This window comes from Hibiscus syriacus, unplaced genomic scaffold, assembly GCF_006381635.1.
Source record: "Hibiscus syriacus cultivar Baekdansim isolate YM2019G1 unplaced genomic scaffold, ASM638163v2 tig00112285_pilon, whole genome shotgun sequence".
Classification (NCBI taxonomy): Eukaryota; Viridiplantae; Streptophyta; class Magnoliopsida; order Malvales; family Malvaceae; genus Hibiscus; species Hibiscus syriacus.
Genome location: NW_024063293.1, coordinates 3452717 through 3459165, shown reverse-complemented (window position 1 = coordinate 3459165; position 6449 = coordinate 3452717). Strand labels below are relative to the sequence as shown.

The window sequence follows — 6449 nt, the reverse complement described above, 5'->3', positions numbered from 1 at the left end:
TTTTATAACATTTTGTGTTCCGCTTTTAACCTATAAGATAGATTTCTCAATTAATCCATTTTAAGTTATTTTAAAATAATTACAACCCAATATATTACATATAACATTTTCGCTGCCATTAAACTTATTTTATTAATTTCTTTTCAATTTTTCGATTGTGTAATTTTTTAATCTTATATTGATCCGTCTTTCTTTAGAATTTCCATTTTAAATGCCTTTTAAATTTGCTAATAATTTAATAAGTCAATCAATTGAATAGAAAAGTGGGCCCTATCTCACGAATGCTGACTCAGAGCGTGGGCCAATTACTTGCGGGTTAATAATAGAAGAAGTCGCCCAAGGAATGATGAGCAGATGGGAACGTATGCATGGCCCTAACTATCATTTTCACCATATTAATCATTAAAGCAAGCAATTACTTACACAATTGTTTATTTTATTTAGAATTGTGTACGTATTCATTTGTATATGTGCATGAATGATATAATAGTTAATACTATTTACGTTCACATATAATTCATTATTAAACACCTTTTTTGTATAAATTATGTCTAATATTAACAAACTTATATCATAGTTATCGAAATTTGTAAAATATTTTCAAATTTTAACAGTATATTTTGTGTTGTCAAAATTATATCTAAGAATTACTAAAATTATTCAAATGATATTAATAAAAAAATCCATTAAAAGTTGGGAAAAAGGTTATATCAAAAGCTACCTAAATGTTTAAAAGATTAGTAAAATTATAGGGGGAAAAGAAAAAAAAAGAATCATTATTATTTGATTTATATAAAATAAAATTTAAATAACACAACTATTATGTGGCAAGACATGAGTCACTATTATGTGTTAGGTATCATGCATTAATGTAAACTTAATCAACTTGTGACAGTACTCACCCATGGGTAAGGTGATATAACTAAAGCTAATTTACATTTTGTTTTTGTTTCTACCCCATAAATTTACACTTTATCAAGGTCACATAATAACTATAATTATGACTGTTTACATATATTTTACTATTTTTAGTGAAGTGGCATCAATATAGGAGCAACAGTAGCCTAAATTTGGAGTCATCGTTGATAAAAAAAATTGTATCTGAAAATTAATTCAGTAACCATTATCAAACTGTAAAATATACAGACACTTGTAATTTATTTTTAGTATTAAAGTTGTTCCAAAATTAAATGTGAACGTAGAAATTTATATTTGGACGACTACTATATAAACTGAAAACAAATTGTTAGAAGCCTCAATAATTTACCAAGTGTGCAATGTATTAAGCTTAAAAGTTTGGGATAAATTTGAAAGATTCATATATGAAATAAAATTTTGATTATAAGCTTCATTTTATTTAATATATGTTAATATAAATATTGTTTAATGATTTAATCAAAATTTTGAAAAGCGTAACAATGAACATATTATAGTTATACTAAAAATATCAGAAATCATTTTACGCTTGGATCATCAATTGACGTATTAGAGATCTTCGTGGTAAAGGAATTGTTGTTATTTCTTGGGGATTCAAGTTCGGTATCATAGATGCCAAAGGTATGAGCGTTCAATGTCAAGAGGTATGAGCGTTCAATGTTAAGAGGTTGAGAGTTATCTTTGAATAGATATTACCTTGTACTTACATCATATTGATAAAAAAAATTAATTACCAAGCTGCAGCCGCAATTCAACTCATCGTCTCACGGCTTTCAGTCAAAAGATACGTATTTTAAAGGGTAAGGACATTGATATTAATACAACTTTTCAGTTTCCTAAATTTTCTTCGTACTGCAAGATATATATATATTCTACGGTTGGCTTTTTGTCACAAGGAAAACCTAACATTCTTCAAATATAGATATCATAACCTTAGCAGCTCCATGAATTTCTTACCTTTACAGCCACAGCCTCGTCCTTTTCAATATAGACATAGGTGGCATGAGGAAGGAGAGTAAGATTAGAGCCCATCTTCTTCACTCAAGTTTCAGTGTCATATGGTCCACTCCCCCCAGGCCCAGGTAATATAGCATTCAGTTTTATTATAATATCAAAGGAAGAAGTGTGCTATGGAGAAATAATCCAATATCTACATTTACTGAATATCTTCTTAAATGTCAATTAGGCTAAACCCTAGTTCTAAAACATATCATTTCAGTTTCAGGAGATTATTATTATTTTTGGCCATTGTAGTATTGATATAATATGGAAGATTCTTTTCTGGAGTTATTTCTTAACGGTTACAATATATTTTAATGAATTAACAACTGATCGAGATATTATTGAAGGGGCACTAAAAGAAACAGGAGATTTCGGTTCATATAATATGTTTGGTAACTGAGGCAAATCCCACCACTTTTGGTTACTTCTCTCATATAAAATAAAAAGAGATGATCCGTAGCAAAGTTCAGTAATGGACGAAGATGGACAATGAAAGGAGGCTCCAGGGGTGGGTCTTAAGTTATCTTTTAAATTCTAAGGGTTAGGGTCCTGGACCATTTTAAGTTGACTTTCTTATTTCATACCGCTAGTATTATTTTATTTTTTAAAATCAAAAGAAAAAAACAGGACCAGATAGAGATAAGGCCTTACAAAACAAATTGAAGAGTAACAGAGAAAAGATCACTTCTCATCTCCAATCGACGGGAATTCAATGCCTCAACATCAGTAGACATCCCAAACAAACTATTGAAACAAAAATAAATAAATTTGAGATCTAAATTATTAGTTGTGTACAACCAAAAATAGTTCCTCGGCACTTGGTCATCGGAGCTGCCTGACGCCATACAGGTCTATCACCCCCAACCGTCAACATATCAACATCAAACATGGGTTGGATATCCCAATTAAAGCGATCGGGGCCAATTACCCCTCCAATCACGTAAATTTCATCTCTTAGTCCTGTCATTGCAAATCCGATTCTCCTACGAAACTCCGAAGAAGATGTCACGACCTTTCTCACTTCCTTTACCTGCTTGAAAATAAGTCCATAACTCATGACGTAGAGTGCTCCCTGTACAACTGCCATTGGACCCTGGAGCCAACCGTAATCCTCCACTGTCCACCCAGAGCCAACATTGTCCAGAACTTGAACTTTAGATAACCCCTTGTGCAAGACATGCACTTTCCTCCTATAACTAATCCTGTGCATGCTGAATTGTGGGTGCGGTGGAGATCAGGTATTGGAATCCAGACATCCTTCTCAGGATCATACATTTCTGCTTGAGATATAGATTTTCTGCAGCTGGTGAAACCTCCAGCCACGATGATCTTTCCCTTCAAAACGCAACATGCAAACATAGCTCGGGGTAAGATCATGGATGCACGTTGAGCCCACCGGCGCATTACAGGGTCATAGGACCAGACTTCATCGGTTGCAAAACTCCCATCTTGATCACCGGTTAATGGGTCAACATCATCACTTCCACCACCAAGCACAAACAGCTTCCCACCAGTAGAGACCACACCAAAGTAAGCAAGGTGCCTGACCTTTGAGGGAAGCACAGGAAGAGTAATCCAAAGGTCACGTAAAGGATCATACATCTGCCATAAATTCTCTGGATCAAAGGCACACACACACAGAAGCTCCTCCGCTGAGCCAATTTCCTGTCTAGCTTTAAGCAGCTCAGGGCTACGAATGGCAGATCTCCAGGAATGGGAAACAAGCTCCAACTTAGGATAAAGGTAGAAGGGAACCCGTGCTAGGCACCTAAGGGCAACGGCATCCGGAAGACCTTCAATTATTAATCCAGACATACTAACCAAGGTTTCATTGATTCAATGACTCTTCACCAACAAACTGTTGCTATGTCAATCACAGCAGTGGAACATGCAATCTGAAAGAGAAGATATGCATTTGCAGGTAAGAACCAAATCAACAGTTATAAAATTTTCTGTAGCTCACAAACAAAACATTGAACTGTTTTTCTTATGTTAAATAACAAAAACTAGCTCCATTTCAATTTTTTCTTTATAGCAATGAAAACTAGTTATCAAGGGGGCAGTGGAAACAGCATGGCTAGGGATAGTTTATCGGTAATTTTTTTTTCTATCAAGAGTTCAATCACAAGAAATCACCTCATTAACAATTTTCAAGTGCCTGAAGAAGCAAAAGGACTTGGTGGTTTAAGACAGGAAGGACAAACCAACTGCCACAACACAAATGAGCCTTAATGTAACCATATGCAAATAACCTAGTTATTTATAAGGTTAAAAAATCCAATTAACTTCTAAGACTTCAGTTGAGATTGTATTTGCAACATGTTTGGAAATAAGAAATAAAACATGAAACACAAATGGGCTATGATAGGAATTGTCTGCACATAAACTAGTTACTAATATGATAAAATAGAATGTAATTAACTTCTAAGATTCCATTTTCCATGTTTGAGACTGCTGTATTTGCAACATGCAAATAAGAAACAAATAGGCTCAAAAGCCATTCTAGTTTATCATGCTTTCAGTTAAACAAAACAAATCCTAAAAGACAGTAAGATAACATCAATGAAGTTAGTTTATGGGGAAAAATATAAGCTCTATTTATCAGAAGTCCATTCATGTACCACAAAATTCTAATTCGGAATAATAGCTCTAGAAGAATTAAATGTTAGATTTTCTGTTACTTTCACTTAAATTTTATTTGTATTAGATGATATAATTCAACAATTTGATATATAAAATTTTAGATGAAATGTTTGAGTATGGTAATTTATATTTTATAATTTAATTACAATTAAATAGATGAAGAATTGAATGTTTATTTGGTTGTTAGATGAGCTAAGTTACTAAATTTAGTAATTTGCTAGTTATTTTGTCTTCATAAAAATACTATTAGTTATGAAAACACAGAAAAAAACATAGATTGGAGCAATTAAATTTAACTAAAAGAATTCAAAACAAAAATCTAACAATCTTTCACAGTGAAATTATATAAGATTGATTTAAACAATCTACACATAGGTCTAAAATACAATTTCTAATTAAATTTTTATTTTATTGACCTACAGACAAGTTTCCTGACTCTGCCCTGAATAACAATCACATTTACAAGCAAACGTGACAGCAGAAACATTTCATTAAATTTCACCATCAAAGACACACTTGATTCACTTTATCAACTTTTTAATCCAAAACCCAGAAAGAAATGATAAACCAGAGAAATTCGTGAAATTGAGAACAAACCCTAAAATTTCAGCACAAGAAAATGAATATTTATCTTGAAAACAGCCACCGTTCATTCATTTTCACATCAACCCCAATTCTAATTCACCGTTAAAGGGAAAAACAATTCCAAAATTAAATCAAGATTCTGGAGTATGGGGGGGGGGGGGGGAAGTTCTAATTCTAAAGCTTCTAAAATGAACAAAAGAAACGATTCCTAACCTGAAAGCCAAGACTCTGGAAAGAATAAATAAAAAAAATTCAGCTCCGATGTTTGCCTGCGGAGAGATGATATTCGAGATTGGAGATACAGCCAGAGACTTTTCACAGCTAAGGAAACGCCCAAGTTACAAAAACAAATGATTTCTTTTTATCTGAAATATTAAATCAATCATACTTATTTATAATTTAATTTTAATTTTCATGACCAAAATTAAATTTTACCTTTTCTTCTAATTTGGTTATTTTTTTTATTCACTCTAATTTGGTTATTTGGTTGAGCGTTACACAGATTTTGTTTGGTAAGGGGCAAGATAAAATTTTACCTTTGATTGAATTAAAAAGACTTTAAGAATATATGACGTTTTATATTAATAAAAAATCATAATTTAAAATATAATATTATTGTTGTCTTATATGAAAAAATAATTTTTTTCATAATCTTATGCGGACGAGAAAGCCCGTGTGGGAAAGTGGGTGGATAATCCACGCAGGATGCCATTTGATTCACTCAGACTTCCTTGACACGTAAACTGAGGATTATATTTATATCGTTAAATAAAGTTGACATTTCCCAAAGAGAGTAAATTAGGGGAAGTAAAATAAATAGTTGGGCATGGCATCATTAAATTTATGACAATGCAACATTTACTGTTTAATGTTCATTTTACATTACTCATAAATGTGTACCACCAATGACTACTTAGGTATAGGTATCATCATCACGATTTTTTAAATCAAATTATTTTCAAAATTAATTTAAATAAACATTTTAAATTTATATTTAACTAACTTTTAAACATTAGATATAAGTAGATTTTTAGCCCTGGTAATAATTTTTATGTAAGTCTCCAGCCTAGTTTGTGACGTACAAATATGTATCTACATGTGTTGATTTGTTTTTTTATTATATGTGTAAGGTCATAAATATTAGCATAATCAATATTAATATGTTTGATAAGATTATTCGAACAATAGGTATCGTAAGACATGTTACAAATTTGAAAAGAAATTTGATTTCGTTAGGTACTCTTGATTCAAAAAGGTACATATGCTTCATTGAAACTGAAACT

General features: G+C 31.8%; 1 pseudogene; it reads right to left on the bottom strand.

Moving 5' to 3' along the window:
- Positions 1–2698: 2698 nt before the first annotated feature.
- On the bottom strand, positions 2699–5456 carry LOC120177147 (annotated as a pseudogene).
- Between the last annotated feature and the right edge of the window lie 993 nt (positions 5457–6449).